Below are 18,249 nucleotides of genomic sequence, written 5' to 3'. Positions count from 1 at the left end.
CAGAAACAGATGATAATGAGAAATGACAGCGAACAAACCAAACGGAATCCTATTCTGTCGTGGTGATTTCATGTGTCTCACCCGGTGCCGTGCCGCTCCGCACCGGCCCTTGTCTGAATCCAATTAGACCTTAAAGCAGAAAAGGTGTTAACTAATTTTCCTATTTCCAGCTACAAAAGCTGTATATTTTAGCATATTGAGGTCTTGATTTTTGAGGTGGTGTGGTTCGTCCATCCTAATCCCTTTGTGCTCTGCCAGTACCTAAAGGAAAAGGCATAGAAAGGCCTTACAGCAGATTGTGGTGGCCAGGATCGCAGGCATTGCCACAGGCATGCGGGGAGCTAGGACACTCTCGATAGCCATTACTAGTGTTTAAGCTTTTGCTGTTTCTTCATTTTTGAGACACTTTTGAGATACTGTTTTAGGTTATTGTACCCACAAAGTGTATTTTCTCAGTCTCGTAGTTCTATAGGTCTTTGAGTAGAAGGGGTTGTCAAAGCTGCTGGGGGTTCATTTGTAACTTATATATGGACTCAGCAACCTCCGACCTGGAGCTAAGCATGTGACCACTCGAAATCCTTATTGAAACTACATACCTAGTCTGTTTTTCTCCCAGTGTCTCTCATCTCATTCCTCTCTCCATTATCCTCTTCCCATCTTCCTTCTTTCTTTAACTAAGTGTCATTTACCCCAGCTAGTCTTTGATTTGTGAAGTCATGACAGTGGCCTTGAACATATGACCCTTATGCCTGCATGTCCACACTATTGACATCACCGGCATGTATCAGCATGCCTAGTTTATGCCATGTTGGAGACAGAATCCAGAGCTTCATGCATAGGCAAGTGCTTGGCCAACCAGTCAGTACCTTTAGCACATAGCTTTTATCCTTTGACATTATACTACAATAATTCATCATTATTAATTATATACAGTATGCATCATTTCTCTTTCCCCTCTTGTCCCCCTACACCCAAACCCTTCCACATACTATTCTCCCCCTTTATCACGTACTCCCATTTATTGAGATCTATAAACATAACATCTCCATATTAAAAGCAGTATTTTATTTTGGAGACAGAAAGAAATAATCAGAGTAACCCCTACTGTGTTTAAAGTTAGTCACTGAATTTAAATTACTTGTCAGTCTGAAAGAGAACATTTATTCGCGAAGGAGTTCAGTACTGTACTCTGTAATCTAACATGTGTCTAGATATGTGAAATTTGTTTTGTTTTGTTTTATTTTATTATTTATTCATTTTACATCCCGCCCGCTACTCTATTTTCTTTTTAACACAACATTTCAAAAGAGGAAGAAAGAACTTGCCTGGGAATCACCGTCCTCCAAGGATAGTGTCCGTTTCTGACTGCTACTGTGATTAGTCTATGTAGCTTTAATTAGTTGCCATCAGGTAAAAAGGTCTACCTCTCTGATTGCACTTTAAATTAGTCACTCTGCAGTGTGACACTTCTACCACAAGGAACACACACACACACACACAGTATCTCATCAAAGCAACAGAGACAGGTTTGGAGCAAGAACACCGATAGCTTTCTGCCCCACGTTAGTGACATCAGACATAAGCTGAGGCTAAAGCTCTGGACGTTCTCCATGGTACTGTGAAACTAAAACCACCCACAATGCAAAGCCTACTAAACGACATAGAGATGAAGAAAATGGGAACTGCTCTTCTCAACTATGTTATATAATCTGAGAAGTCAACTTTATTGTCCTACTTTGATAGATTTCTTTCCATCTTAGACAACACATTCCAAATGAACAAATGAAAGGGTGCTTTGGGCAAATGAGTCCCAGTCACAGAAAGTGGTTTCCAGCTTCCCCACTGAGCAGTGGGCACACACAGGACTATTTACCACCAGGAGAGTTCCTGCGCAGCCTTTCTGTAGATACCACAGGTGCCTAACCCTTTCCGCCACTGTGATCAGCTGGAAAATCCTATTGCCATTATTGATCCCAGAGCACTAACCATCACCCAACTACAGTTTCACAACATGCTCAGAATTTAGACTTTACTGTGAGCATTTATATGTGCGTGCAAAGCGTCCTCAGCTTGAGCACAGCAGCTGTCTGGGGAGGTAGTATCAGGTGGGGATTGTATGGTTTTCCCAAGGACTGCTATCTGCTTTCCTTGAGGGTCATGCTGTCAGGGCTCCTGTACTTCTTGTGCCTTGCTGCCATGGACCGGGGTTGTTACCGGCAGCAGCTCAGAGATACCCATGTGTAGGGTTTCATAGTCTCATCAGCTCCTCAGCTGAAGATCTCAAAATCAGGACAATCAAAATGCTGATGGGTGAGAAGCAACATTCCTAGGTACTAAGGGTGCCCTTTCTGCATAGGTTGGTTTTATTTGGACCTGGCTGGATGCCAGGACTGAGAGTCTTGGTTTCTTGCTAGCATTGGACCAGAGGCTGCTGTCAGTCACTGGCTGCTTGTTAGTGAGGTTTTAATCCTTTGTCTCCCTGTGAAAATCCTCAGTATGGCTTTGTCTCCCTAATATAGTTGGGTCTCCTGAGAATGGCTGGATTTCCCCATGAGGGTCCCCTCTGTATAGCTGAGTCTCCCCAATATGGATGGGTCTCCCAGTGATGGTCTCCCTAATATGGCTGGGTCTCCCCAGGATGGCTGGGTCTCCCCAGTATGGCCTCTTATATCTCCCAGCAAGATGGTTTCCAGTCTTATTGAATGAGCGCAGTGGTCACTTTCCACATCCTTTTTTTCTATTTCACTGGTTAGAAGCAAGTCACAGATTTTGAATACTGTAAGAGAAAGGCTTTTCACAAAGCCACGAGCCTAGGAACTGGGGGTTGCTGATGCACCTTCCAGTCTGTGCACACACACAGTTTCTAAATATGTGGATGCAAATTATTTGCTGGAGAGAATTGGAAATCAGTCATGAAATTTGAAAAGGATATAGGGGGAAGGGTGATGGATTCAATATTGTCAAAAGTCATCCACCCTTCCCAGATGCCCAACCCCATGGGAAGAAAACTGGAGAACAAAGATAATATTAACAAGTCAGCTGCAGGTTCTTATGGGGCAGTTATGGAAAGGGGATGGAAGGGGAGTAGCCAGGCATGGTATGACATGATGTCATTCCATTGTTTAGCAGGTTGAAGCAAAAGGACCATTGTGAGTTTGAGGTCAACTTGCATTATAAAGTGAGATACAGGGGTTCTGGGCTATCCAGAAAGACCCTATAGAAAGAAAAAGAGGGTAGGGTGGGTGGGCAGAGAAAGGGAGTGGTGGAGGAAGGGAAGGAAAGGGGGGAGAGAGGAAGGAAGAACAGGGTCATTCTGACACATAACTGTGAAAGTAGATGAGGTTCTGTGCTGAACAACACAATGGCTCACTGCTCGCAGAGCAGGCACAGAAACTAAGGAAAATCCCGAGACCACGCTTAGCCTTGCCGTTCTGAAGAGAGAGCAGCCAAACATCCTCAGAGGTGGAAAAGCCGTCAGAGCTAGTTGTCCTGTAGATCCTGTACTGACTGAAAACACAAGAATCTAGGACTCGAACATGATGGGAGGTTACAGAGTGAAAGCATCCCCAGAGCATTCACACCCTAGATGTGAACTAAATTCCACAGGGTTCTATCCAACTCATCTTTCTATAATCTCTACTTACTCCATCCTCCCAAGCTGCAGATACATAAAAGAATGTGCAGGGCTTTGAGAACAGTCAAGGTTCATGTTGGTACAAGACAAACTAAAAGCCAGAGATGGCTTTGTTCAGAGCATCAGAGCTGCCCACACATTAAGCAAGAAACACCTAAAGGAAGAAAGAGTGTGTTGGGTGTTCATAGCACCAACAAGGAACGTAAAAATGTTAAACAACCGTGTAGCTTGGGGTGGGGAGATATGAGCCTTAAAAGATGAAAGAAAACATCACAGAGACACTCTGGAAATAGAAATAAAACAAACAAACAAACAAACAAAAACCAAACCCTTATTAAGTACACAAGATAGTTGAAATAGTTTGATGCTAAAAACTGTAAGGACAGAGTGATGGGCCACCATCTACCAAGAGAAAGACTGCGACATTATAGCATGATTCCCACTTAGCAGGACTCCAGTGGTCGGGAATATAATTTTGATCCAAGAGGATTTCACTTTGCTTGTTGGTCTGTTGTGACTGAAAAGCCAGGAGGGAAGGTCAAGGGCCCGCCCTTGGCTATCACCTCATTATTCAGATGTTTCCACTTGTGAACTCCAAATCTTGATGGAGACAGTCAATGGCTGGGGTGGTTCTAGAAAGCGCTAAGATTGTTGGGGCTCCAGAAGCAGAGCTGTGATTCTCCAGGGCCGCTGCGCAGTGGTGTTAGGGCCGCTAAGAGTTGTGTCCTGATACCGTGGAGGGAGGGGCGGTGCGGGGAGGGGTGCTGCTCTAGTGTCTGTTGTCTGGCGTGCCTTTCTGGGCCACTCCGCCTGGGGAACCGCGAGCATACAACTCTACCTTCTGTCAAACTTGCCCAGACACTGAATTTTCTGTTCCTGTCCTTCCTGTTCACAGACTGAATGTTTTACTGTTCCTGTGAAAACGCCACCATGACCTAAAGGTTGGAGAGGAAGTTCACCGTTTGTAAGCAGGCATTATTTAGCGGTAGGATTTCCCCTCTTTTTCTACATTAAGTAAATTTTAATAGTATTCGTTTACTTCTGGAAAACAAAGTACAGGAGAGCTCAAATGTCAAAGGAAAGTACAGATAACTTCAGACAAGAAAAAAAAAAAAGTTGGGGCTGGAGAGATGGCTCAGAGGTTAAGAGCACTGACTGCTCTTCCAGAGGTCCAGAGTTCAATTCCCAGCAACCACATGGTGGCTCACAACCATCTGTAATGGGATCTGATGCCCCTCTTCTTGTGTGTCTGAAGACAACTACAGTGTACTCATATGCATAAAATATATAAATAAATCTTTAAAAAAAAAGTCTATGCTACACTAGAATATCAGAATATCGCCACAAGTGGGAAGTGCAGAACTACTCTCGCCTTCGGATTTAAGAAGAGAAGCAAAGGAGGAAACAAAACCCTGCCTTGTTTCACCTTTTTTTAAGGGAGCTCCTAAGAGCTTTAACTAACCTGTGCAAGAAACTAGCTTAGAAATGAACCAGTAGTCACAATGGCAACTCCGAAACGGTACCAAGTGCGTGTAAAGGTCATATGATATAAATCTGTTTGTAAAGCAAAGAGAGTCTGCTACATAAACGTTGGCCTCTCCAGCAGCAACTTAATCAATTTTGTTCTGCAATTTAAAGTTGGACTGCCTTTCTCTGTTCAGTCCCACAGATGGTGTCTTCGCAGCCTGGATAATTATAGAATGAAAAGAACCAGCTTGAATCCCTTCAGAGATGTTTAACTTTCCTCAGCTGTTTTCTCATTGTTAACCCAGAGAAGTCGGTGCAGTACAGTTCTAAAATAAATGTACAAAAATAGACAACACCTCTGCCATTGGACAGGTTTATACACGTGCTTCACAGAGCCCTAAGAATGTAGCTTGTTTCTACAAGTGACTAGGCTTTTGTTAAAAAGAACCGTTATTTTTAAAACTTAACCTCACTTGAAGAAAACTATTGAGAGATCTCAAGAGTTTAATGAGGCAGCGAGATATTCAGAGTCCGTATCTTTCCATCTCTGCTCATTCGGGGGCTTCCTTCGCTGGTATACAGTGGTGATTATGATGATGACAACAATTATCTGCCTTTTAAACACATCCATAACTCACAGATGCCAATAAGAATATGCAATTCTCCAGGGAGATGATCAGGAAGGAAAGGACTGAAAAGCAGTGCTGGGGAATCTCTAATCCATAGTCAAATATCTAGATTGATTGTGTCACTTGCACCTGTATTGATTTCAACTGGAGTTGCTCACCCAGGGGAAAAATAAAAATGTGGAATAAAACTGATTTATGAGAACAAAATAAATCCTTTTGTGAGCAGTAATGAATTGGTGCTATTTAACCCTTTCCATCACAGGCTGAAAAATCTATTAATTTTTTCAAGAATGCTGAGCTAGCCAAAAGAAGTCGCATTAAAGTTCTACAAGCCACTACCCTTGGCCACCACGCCAGGGAAGATATGCCACTCTAAACTTGATGGAAGGCAGGGGTTGACAGATGGCATACTTTCAGCTTTCCTAGGCCAACTTCAAAATGTCATCACCCTGATGGACTGGCAGGCCCACCGTATTAGTGAATTGGTCAGTAAATGTTTGTTGTTATTTACATGACGTATAAGCTGAGACGGGAGAGACAAACCTGGCAGTTCACGGCACCAAAAGCATCTAACAGTTTTTTCATTTAATGTAAATGTTCACCCCTCCTATGCCTCCTCTCTTCCACTCAGCCCCTGTTTTTACCACTGTGGAACGCCAAATTCAGGAGCATATTAAGGGCTAGTAGATAATTCAGTGGGTAAAGTTCTTGCAAGCACAAAGACCTACATTTGATCCACAAACCCATATGAACAAAGCCAGGCATGTGCTTTCTGTCTTGAAGACTTGAGTTCAGTCTCCACACGCGAACCATGGAACCCAGGTACCCACACAACTATACGCATACAATAAGGAAAGGTAAAAAATTTAAAAAGCCAAAAAATGGTGGCGCATACCAAAGCTAGCAGATGTCTGCACGTGGTCGGCAGCCAGTGAGAGACCCTGTTCTTCAAAAATCAAGTGCATATCACTGGAGAAGTTGTACCTGAAGTTCCCTTTGGACCCTAGATGTATATGCACACATGTGTGTACCTGCACACACGCATATACCTGTACACACATAAATGCACGCACATGAATGTGCACGTGTGCTTGTGTGTGTTCGTGCCCTCATGAAACATACCAGAAACTATGAAAAGAGGCTAAAATATCTACACTCCGAAGACACACATTGATATCTTAACATTTTGTTGCCGTTTGTTCTGTACTTGTCATATCTGTTTGCTGCTGGGTAAGCTATTGGCATCTTTGTAACTGATGCTTGCTGCTCTGCAGATGTGAGATGATATGTTTTCAAGTGATATATGTGCATTGGTACAATCTTGATCTTTTTATTATTCATCATGATGTATAACCTATGGACATTCAGGGACATTGTCCCCATTCTCTGCTTCACCCTCCATAGCCCCAACTTGATTTTTATGACATAGAATACCAGGGGCATACTTTTACAGATATTTTTATTTGTCCATCTGACTTTTTGCTTTTAAAACAATTAGGAAAGTAAAACTCTAGTGGTCTCAGTCTATACAAGTAGATATAAATTGTAATCTTTTCATACTGGATTTATTTTAATAATCAGAAACTAATTACCATGAACAAACAATTGAACAGATTATTTGCTTGGGGTGTATGTAAACTGTATGGGTTATATCGGCTGGGGTGTGTGTAAACTGTATGGGTTATATCGGCTGGGGTGTATGTAAACTGTATGGGTTATATCGGCTGGGGTGTGTGTAAACTGTATGGGTTATATCAGCTGGGGTGTGTGTAAACTGTATGGGTTATATCGGCTGGAGTGTATGTAAACTGTATGGGTTATATCGGCTGGGGTGTATGTAAATTGTATGGGTTATATCTGCTGGGGTGTGTGTAAATTGTATGGTTATATCTGCAGTAAAGGCTTGAGCTTGAGATCTTTGTATTCAAACGACTATTCACTCCATGTTAGGGTGGTATCTAACTGGCATCATGTAATGAAGTCACCCAGAGTGCGTTTTTTAAAGCATATTTTCTATCTTCAGAGAGGTGGAAAAAAATGGTTAACCCAGAGATTTATAAACATGCAAAAAGGCTGGTGTTAAGAATAGCGTGCTTCTAAGACACCACCGTGACACCAGTGCTTCCGCTAACACTATATAAAAATAAGTGAACGCAACCACAAAAAGAAAAATATGTGAACAAAACCCCAATGAGAAATATGACTTCTTTATGTAGAAAATTACAAAACTTTACTGGAAGATATAAAGTACTTAAATGAATGGAATGATGATACATTTCAGCAGGTGAGACATATCTAAAGATTTTAATTCCTCGACAATAAATTTATTAGGGAGAGAAGCCATTAAACAAACCTGTGGTATTTTGTTCAAGTTAATCTGACATGCAGTCAGGAGAATATGCATATGAGAATCGAGATCTTCAATTACAACGCATAATGAGCTGGAGGGTGAGGTAGAACTTTACTTAAAGATATAAAAGTATTGAAAAGGTTTTAGCTGTGAGAACCAGCAAATTAATTGAGCACATGGGTAATCTGTCAGACAGATGGGGGGTGGAGGGGGACAAGCACCTCAGAAGCCAGAAGCAGTGTAGCTCTGAGGCTCAATCTCCTCTGTACTCAGCCAAGTCCAGCCACACATATGCTCCAGCTCTGGATAGAGAATATGCTTCACACAATAATAAGCAAATATTTAACTAGCCAAAATTAGAGCACCATTTCAGATCTCATAAGCATACAAAAATAAGTTGGGTAAAATACATAATGTTAGAATGACTATTAAGCCTCATGCATAATACTTAAGCTGCCTTGAATATCAGATCGAGTTTTAAGGCCTCGAAAACAAAAAAAGAAAACTAAAGCAATCTCTCATTTTACCTATCAAATTAGCATGGTTACAGCTAGATGGGCATACTTACACACGGCCAGAAGGCATCTGAATTGATGTGGCTTTTCCTGAAAGCATTATGCCAATGAAAAGCAATAAATTATCTAAAAGTTCCTGAATCTGCAATTTAGAAAAAATTTAAAAGCTGGAAGTCATGAGGAAATATGTGGACATACTCAAGAATCTAACCCCCAGCAAAGGGTGTTGTTAGTATACTTTGCTGTGTTTATATTAGCTCATAGTGCATGTGTGTGATGTAGGTGTGTGCACATGTGTGCACATGGGATGATTTGATGAGACATTCCCGTGGCCTTGTTAGGTATGAAACCCAAGAAATCCTCACAGCAAATTTCAAATATATTTCTCTCTCTCTCTCTCTCTCTCTCTCTCTCTCTCTCTCTCTTTCTCTTCATCTATATATCTACCTATGTCTGTCTCTCTATATTTATGTATCTACCTATTTAGTTATGTATGCATGTATGCAGGTATGTATGTATGTATGTATGTATGTATGTATCTACCTATCTACCTACCTATCTATCTACCTACCTATCTAGATATCTCCTATGTCTGTCTGTCTGTCTGTCTGTCTGTCTATCTGTATTTATGTATCTACCTATTTAGGTATGTATGCAAGTATGTATATATGTATGTATGTGTCTATCTATCTATCTATCTACCTATGTATATATCTACCTATATCTGTCTGTCTGTATGTATTTATGTATCTATGTATGTGTCTACCTATTTATCTATGTATCTACATATCTATGTAGATGTGTGTATGTATCTATGTATCTATATATCTATGTATGTATCTACGTTTCTACATATCTACATATGTATATATGAACATATCCTCTATCTTCCTATGTATCTATGTATCTGTGTACTTATCTATCTATCTATCTATCTATCTATCTATCTATCTATCTATCTAATCAATCTATCCTACCTATGTATCTACATATCTACATATGCATATATGTGTGTATCTATCCTCTATCTTCCAATATATCTATCTATGTGTCTATGTATCCATTACTTATCTATCTACCTATGTCTGTCTGACTGCATTATGTATGTATGTATGTATGCATGCATGTACCTATCTATGTCTGTCTGTATATATGTATCTATTTATCTACCTATTTATGTCTATCTGTCTGTATGTATGTATCTGTCATCTATCTATCGGTTGATCTATTCTTTTGTATGATCATTCTATGTATGTATGTATGTATGTATGTATGTATGTATGTATATATGTATCTACCTATCTATCTACCTACCTACCTATCTATATATCTACCTATGTCTGTCTGTCTGTATTAAAACCCCCATACTTTTATCCATCTTACAAACATCACAGATGCATTCCTTCTGGGATCTTCTTTTTGGCTGGCCTTTAATCATCTGTACCAGTTACTTTAAATGTCATTGGCCTGAAGACCTTTCCTGATCCTCAAATGGATATTAAGTTCGTCATTATGAAATACCTTAGTGACACATGATTTTGGCTTAACTGCTCTCAAGTTTGTAATCTTGTACTTTTGAATGGTTGTTTGGTTAATTCTCACCATTCCTGTGACATTAGGAGCCCCTCTCTACAGGGACTACACTTTAGTTCCCCACTGCTTCTCCAGCCCCGTCATCTTCTCTCTTGCTTTGTGGGACAAGCTAAATGCCAGGATGTCATATGGACAAATAAATCAATATTTGAATTCGATTCTGTATTTTCAAATTTCTCCTTTTTTTGAGTAAAAAAAGTTCTTTCCATATCTCTCTAAAACTATATGACTAGAAAAATATGTGATTTTTTTTTTTTGGCAAATGTCCACAAATTAAAAACTCAAACTTCTGAAAACTATTCAAAGTTGAGTTTTTAAAAATCATTACATAAGACTCTTAGATTTTGTGTCACTAATAATTTAGTGAACTAACTCCTTAAGAACATACAGTTGGGAAATGTTGTTTTTAAGTGGGCTGTTCTCCATATCAGAACTAAGTAAACTCATGTAGTTCTGCAGCCAGGAGAACAAGACTCTCGGTTCTCATGAGCCTGTAGATGGGGGAGCAGCCCTTCACCATTTACACATGTCCTGCCAAAGGAAATCTGGGACTCGGAGAAGGGATTCCCTGCCCTAGGAGGTATGCGTCATAGAACCTGGATAAAGGTGCTTGGTAGAGTTTTTCTCTTTCCCTGTATAAGTAATTCTCCAACTTCATTCTGAAATCATTTCATAGGCAACCTTTATTTATGCAAGTTATTTGCTGAAGAATGCCTCATTACAAAACTCATATTATTAAACTTCATAGGAATGCTCGTGTTCCTCAAATCTCTATGAGCAGGCACCCATGGGGCTCTTTCATTTAACAGGTACTGAACAGGAACCATAGGGAAATAAGTGGACCCAGTACAAAGAGATGAGTGGTGGAGCCAGCACAGGTTCTAGCACGTCTGCTTCCTGGATGACTGACAGATTTGACGTCTCTCAGACAAGGTCTGAGGGTTGCTCAATGGTTTAAGTTTTTCTCCTTTTTAACAGAAAGAGGGATTTTACTTTTTCATCTATGCCAAAGGCATAGGCATTTTGTGGGGTGCGCTGATTTACTTGAGTGTCCCTGGAAGGAGTTAGAATGAGCATGCTCCAGTATGATGGTGCCAGGCAGAGTTCCAAGTGAGAGCTTGACCGTGGCCTGCTCACCCTCTGGGGTATCTGTGGGCTGAGTTCAGTGACTCTGGGTGTGGTCCATGGTGCCTATTTACATAAACCATCACTGTGTTGTTGCCTCAATAGACATGATGGCTCAGGCACACTCATTCATTATGTCAGGAAAACAGCCAATTAGATATAAGACACAAATCCAATAAGCTGCTGCACAAGGGTTGAGGGGAGATGAATTCTAAAACAAGTTTGATAAATTAATGCTTAACTCCATTCTTATGGAAGGCTCTGTCCCAATAATATATTTCAATAGCCTTATTGGCCACAACGTGATGTGGAGTCAGGAATGTCAATATATGCCCTAAATATACATTCTCTAGCCAAAAATTTAAAATGACATAGATTTTTTTGCAAACAACACGCAGTTATTTTTAAGCCAGATGACTGTGCCTTTAAGAGTCCTTCATTTTCACATGGTAAAGGAGGAAGGTTCTGGCCTGTTGTCCTGGTGTCTACAAGCTAATGGATCACCCACCACATCCTCATTTATTTCTCTATCTCTGGAAGGAACTATGCAGTCAAACTTGTCTCCCATATATGGATACATAGTTTCACCTGTCACTTGTCAGCCTTTGATGGGAAGTTGTATAAGGGACTATCATGGCTGCCCCATTCTTCTCCTGGCCGTTAGGGGGTCATACCCCAGAGTTTTATTGTAAAACTTGGGATCTGGATGTATACTATTGAACTTTATATTCTCAAAATATAGACTCTGGAGTAAGGACAAACAGCCCTAAGAGACAGACTGACAAGAAGCCAGGTCATTATTTGGTAGTAATGGTAGCAGTGGCTGCCAGGCAGAGAAAGTACTCCTCAGCCCTGCTCCTTCCACCCTGGAAAATTCACTCCACAGCTCCTCAGTGGAGCTAAGTCTGATTGCCCTTCCCTCCAACTCATTATGGGGAAATGAATTCAAATTGCTTGAAAAGAAGTGGCCTCTTTCATCTTCCCACTGACGGACACACAGCTACAAAGTTCTCCGACGGGATTCCAAGTTACAAGCAGTCCTGCATCCCGGGAACAATTCCCCCACTGCAGTCCCTCCCTGGGGGCAGCCTGTCAGATATACTGCATGGCTTGCCAGCAGGACTTAGAAAATACACAGCTCCCTCCACAGTGAAAAACAGGCCCCAGGGACGATAAAACAAAGCAGCCCTTTTCCGAACTGCCCCAGCCTTTCCGCAGTCTCCTTGTAACTCGAGGAAGGAATTTCCAGGGATCATTATTTTCTTTTACCTGCCCAAGAAAACAAATGATCCGGTATCTCCTTTCGCTTTGTAATATTTTTAAAAACAGAGTTTATTGGTGTGGAGAGAGAGGGAGAGTGGGTATGGGAAGGGGGAGATCACGTGCAAAATCACTGTATCTCTCTAGGTAACCTTGACCCACACTCTGCATTTTCCGAGAGTTCTTTTCATATTTGTTGAGATCTGCAGCATTTGACTAGTCACAGCCCCTTCCTGGTGACTGGCAACCCCTAGGCAGAGGAAGTCACGGGGCAGGAGCATTTGAAGGGGTGTGGACCACACAGGCACTCTTGTCTCCTGGAGCTGATTGGAGCCCAGGAGAGGAGAGAATAGCTCCTTCATGCACCCCTCCTTTGTCTTCTGCTGGAGGCAAATTCCATTAATATGAAAGGCAGCTCCCCCTGGCAGGGGCTCTGTAGGCTGAGAAAGCCTTGTTCCTCACTCAACATCAAATCACCCCCAAATAGCCAGACCCTCCCACAATTCAGTATTCCCCATGCCACCTGACTCCAGGGACACCAGGCTCATTCTTCCACATGCATTCTAAGCATTCTTATCCACATGCATTTTGCAACTTCGTAGTTTGTTTTTTGTTTACAACCATTGGAGAAGGACTTGCAGGCAAATCATAAAAGACAAAGAATATTTAACCCTGCAAGGGGCCCTGCAGAAACAGGAATCTACCCCAGGCTCTCCCTGTGACCCTCTGGGCACCTGTCCTAGGGCTCTGTCACCCTTCCCATCTGAGTCTGAAACACTGTGTCCATTCCGAATTATTCTCCATTAGAAAAATGTGTTCTCACCAAGTATCTATGTAATTCCCTGCAAAGACAAGAGGCATCTATTGCAGAACATTTTTTTTAAATCTTAGTTTATTAAAAAAAGAAAGAAAGAAAAAAATGGGACTATAAGCCATTCCTAAATATACTCATACAGAGATAATACCGTTTAAATTGCTGTTTTCTATTTGTTTTTGAATGGTGGCGGTCAGTTCTTCTGAGCAAGGGATACACCAGTTACTGCTAATTTCAACCTCACTCTTTCCTTCTCTTTCCCTGACATTTCCTGGTCTCAGACTGCTTCTCGCCTTTGTTCTTTGGAGAGACGACCTCCTGTCAGAGGTGTCCCTGAAGGGGAAATAACACATAAAACTCATGTGTTCTACCTGTCTCTGGTCTGGAGTGGAACTTCCAGAAACCAAAGTCGAGGTTATAGCAATACTAGGTTATCAATCCGCATTTACACTAAAGACATTTCCCTTGGAGATGCTGCAAGACTCTTTCTATTTTCTCAATAACCCACAGCCTCTTTCTCAAATTCGTGTCTTTATTCTGCACTACAACACCAAATAGGGGATTTGAAGAAAGGAGTATTTGAAGATGAATCCTGAGCTGCCGCGCACAAAGGACTCAGCAATTAGAACATCTCAGACACAAAACAGTCTGCCAGGTCACTAGGCGCTGGAGATCACTTCCCAGGCCATTCAAGGGGAGGATAATGAAGAGCTAAACAATTCACAGAAGACTCCACAATCACTGCTCAGGAAAAGAGCAGGATGTGTGGCTAAGACACACCATTGTCTACTAAAAATAGGATCGCTCTGAGGACCACAGAAAGCTGGGTGGTGGCAGAGGGCTGGCATCGGAGGGGAAAAAAAATGTCCTGAAGTAATTCAGAGCCTTTTGTTTTTCTCTTCATGAAGTTCCTCTCTATTTCCTATCGTGGGAACTGGATAGTTTTATAATACTTGAGTTGAAAATGTTTAAAAACTGCAACGCTGCTAACATCCACCAAAACTCTTGGCACAAATTATTTTCATGCATGTGGCTAAATAGTCACTTACAATTTTGAAGCCAGTTTCATGTGAGCCAAGGTTTTGTTACTTAATTTACTGCTGTTTTTATTGAGTTCACACATTCTCTTTATTTAAAAATAGCACAAATTAAATATGTATGAAGCTATTATAAACCTGTTACCTAGAATTAAAATTGTTAATGAATACATACGAAGTAAACACTACAAAAGCAGCCAATCACCAACACTAGGGGTTTTTCTACTGATCACGGTGAGTTCATGGCTCACCCAAGTCAGGTGAGAGACTCACTCCTGAGAGACTTTGAATAGAGCACTAACTGCAGACCAGTGAACCACACCTGCTTCACCCCAGGAAAATGGGATGGAGGAGGCAAAGCAGGTGCCATTCCAAGAACTAAGTACTAAATCTTCCTGTAAATGGTGAGATACAAGATCTTCCATTCCCTAGTGCAGAAGTACTTTACTTAAATTTACAACTCTTGCTGACTTGTGCTGCTCTGTCCGTCTCTGGCTGTGTTTTCAGAGTTGAGGCCATTAAAACATGGAGAACATCAGCTTTCTCCTACATCTTCCCCTGACTAATTCTGTTCTGTTTGTCTTTCCAGCATCTGGGTTCTTGCCTCCAATGCTTGAGAATAGCTTGGCTGGGGCACCCCTCTTACCTCGCCGATTTGCAGGTTTCTTCTGGGTCCAAATTTTGGTGCTTTGTGTTATAGACCTAGTAAAAAACTAGTGGAAAGTCTAACTAATCAAGTCTTTCCCACATATTGATACTCTTGTACTTTAAGGACAATGACCTACAACAATGCTTGCAACAATGTTTGTAACAATGCTTGCAATAAAACCTGCAGTTCTGTGTAGCCAATGTTCATTACCAGACAGATATAAATTCAAGCTGGGACACCACAGGATTCCGATCATAGTGATCTGAGAGTGAATGAAGGCTGCAGGTAATTCTCCTAAAAGTTACTTAGTGACATTAATGTCTAAATTCATGTGCTATGATTTATAGATATATAAAACTATACTTAGTAACAAAGTCCGGGAAAATAAAGGCTACAAATGTCCATGTCTATTGAAGAAAATGAGAGACAGAGGGGCCAGTAGGAAGTACTGTCCTATTATTGATTCAAAACCCCAGTATCACAAACGTGTAAATGTCTCTGTTGGCAACACAGCGCCACCTTCATAAAAACAGCATCAGACAGTCTCTATGGAACTGGAACTTCATTGTCTAAAGGATTATAAGGAAGAAAATTATAAAACAAATACTATGCCAGAAATAAGCACACAATTTGGCATCATTTGAGTGAGAAGATGTATGTGTGGGAAGAATAACTTAATCATGTAATGGAGGACCATATGTAGACAGAGACATGGATGGCTAGGTAGACAGACAGACAAATGACAGATAGACAGACAGGTGGAGACTAGGCATTTCCATTTCCATTTCCTCTGAGATTCAAGAACATATTGGGATTTTTGTCTGCTTTTCATTTTTGTCTTTTAAATTTTGACTCAAAGGAAAATACCACCAGACAAAAGGATAACTTTTAGGAAACGAGAATCTCTTGATACATGCTCCCTAAGTCGTTACAAACTGTGTCCCTGACTTTGTAAAGTTTTTAGTTCACTGCTGGAGTTGCCACTTGGAACAAGGATCCTGGGAGAGTGTCTGCAGACAGAGCTGGCTGTTCTGGCTTGAGAAATAATGGCCCAGGTACAGGCACCTGTTCCGCCCATCTTGGGAATCGTGACTGCTGTCTCTTCTTCAGCAGCCATCAGAGCTGTTGATCATGTCAAGGAAATAACCAATCAGCTGCCCAACAACTCAGCAAGCATTGTATGACTCTAGGAAGCAGATGATCTCTTTTATAACTTTGACGAATTAATGTCTAATTCCTTTCTTAAGAAGCCACACAGACCTCCCTATCCTCAGTGTTAAATGCCACCTGGCTGCCGATAGCCAACAGACAAGATGTCCAAATCCTTGTACTTGACTTGCAATGAACCAACAAAAGGAGGTTCCTGGGACTGACTCCAACCAAGATGCTCCCCCCACTTCCCGCCTTGCCCCTCTGACGCCAAGTCGAAAGCACACCACGGGACTCTCTAAGTCAAGCCTTGTAATTGCTTCCAATTTGTCTGTTTTGCTTTTGGCAATTAACAAGCTGAAATGTTATCACAGAAGAGTTCATCTCATTTATAAGACTAGGTTTTCCCGCCACTAAAATATGCAGGCGCTCTGTCCTTCACTACCAGCAGGAGATAAATGGCTGGTTTTCGTTGCTGAAGAATATATAATGGTTAAAAAGTCACTTTTTTCCTCCAGCTCTACATAAATCACGGAACTAGTCAATATTTAATAATGCTTGCCTTGGTCTGGAGTCCCTTGATCACCCCTGTCATGTGTAATAGCTCCCTCTCCGATATCTTTGACATAAAAGCCCAGCTTTACTGAAATGCTAACATGTAGAGGGTCATTACGGATCGACATTTACCTTAATCTGTGACTGCCAACCATGAACCGATAAATTCCAGCAGATTCCACTGGGAGAAATCAGTAAACTTCTCGGTGGAAAGACGTGAAGGAAAATTCTGCCGAGGACAGAATACATTTTCTACAAGGGCTGCTTAGCAAATGGATTCTGACTTTTGAAAGTTCTCTCGCTGCCCAGCTTTGCAACATTTAATACCGTTTTGATGGTTTGAGGGACGGGATGACAACCAGAGATGACAGGACTTAGAAGGCAAGCAGAAATGTTCTCCGCAAAAACAATGCAAGATTAAACAGGAGGGGAACATGGTCCTTGCATTATTCACCCGGCGGCCTCCGTTAGAAAGAGCTGGGCTGTCATGGGTCCGGCCTAAATGTTGCTTCTTTTTTTCAAATCGATCATCGCTCCTTCACCTCATAATCTTCTGAGTGCTTCACAGCAGAATACATCAAAGCCCTGATTGCATAAAAAAGGGACACGCCAATCTTTGAGGGGATCAGCCAAGCCCCTGACTCAGAGTCCATTCAGTGTGCATTGCTTATTGGCTTGCAGACACACTACGGAATTTGAGGAATGGCCTCCTCAAAGCTTTGAAAGGTTCCTTTTCTCTCTCTTTTGCTTCTATACATTTTGGGGATGCAATTAAGTCGTACAAGCAAACATAACACAGACACAAACAAATGATATTCTCTTTTCTTTTTGCTAGAGCTTGTCTATTTGCTACTAGTTTAAAAACAAATATTTAAAACATCTCCTAGAAAATGACCATGCCTTCTTTGGAGAAAGTGATAAAGGTAACAGTTACTGAAAATACAAATAAAATTTTCTAGTAAGACACACCCTGTAGTGCTTCTCTGGTAGGCTGTGCTTATGTGAGTTGTGCTAACAGAACCCAACATACTTAATTGGAGACTTTAATGATATTTTCAAGAAACACCAATGGTCCAGCCCCTCATTTAATTTAATACTTGCATACTATCATATCATCTGCAAATAGTGATACTTTGACTTCTTCCTTTCCAATTTGTATCCCCTTGATCTCCTTTTGTTGTCTAATTGCTCTGGCTAAGACTTCAAGTACTATATTGAATAGGTATGGAGAAAGTGGGCAGCCTTGTCTAGTCCCTGATTTTAGTGGGATTGCTTCACTTGCCACACCCGGATTACCAAGTTAGTGGAGAATTATGAAAATGGCAACCAGAAACAAGTTACCTGGGGTGAAGTACGAAATCAAGGCTGAAGCCTTCTCACAAATAATATTTTAGGCTTGATTTGTGTTCAGGCAAGGAAGGGACACACAGAAACTCTCACTTGCTAGAGATCTAGCTCAACACCCAGAGATG

The 18,249-nt window shown here is 41.3% G+C and overlaps 1 protein-coding gene across 1 annotated transcript in view; it reads right to left on the bottom strand.

Moving 5' to 3' along the window:
- Positions 1 to 18,249, bottom strand: part of Ush2a (usherin) — a 673,376-nt gene that overhangs the window by 285,476 nt on the left and 369,651 nt on the right. The gene's annotated exons all lie outside the window — the stretch shown is intronic.

This window comes from Mus caroli, chromosome 1 (genome assembly GCF_900094665.2).
Source record: "Mus caroli chromosome 1, CAROLI_EIJ_v1.1, whole genome shotgun sequence".
Taxonomy (NCBI): Eukaryota; Metazoa; Chordata; class Mammalia; order Rodentia; family Muridae; genus Mus; species Mus caroli.
This window is presented reverse-complemented; position numbering and strand designations above follow the sequence as displayed.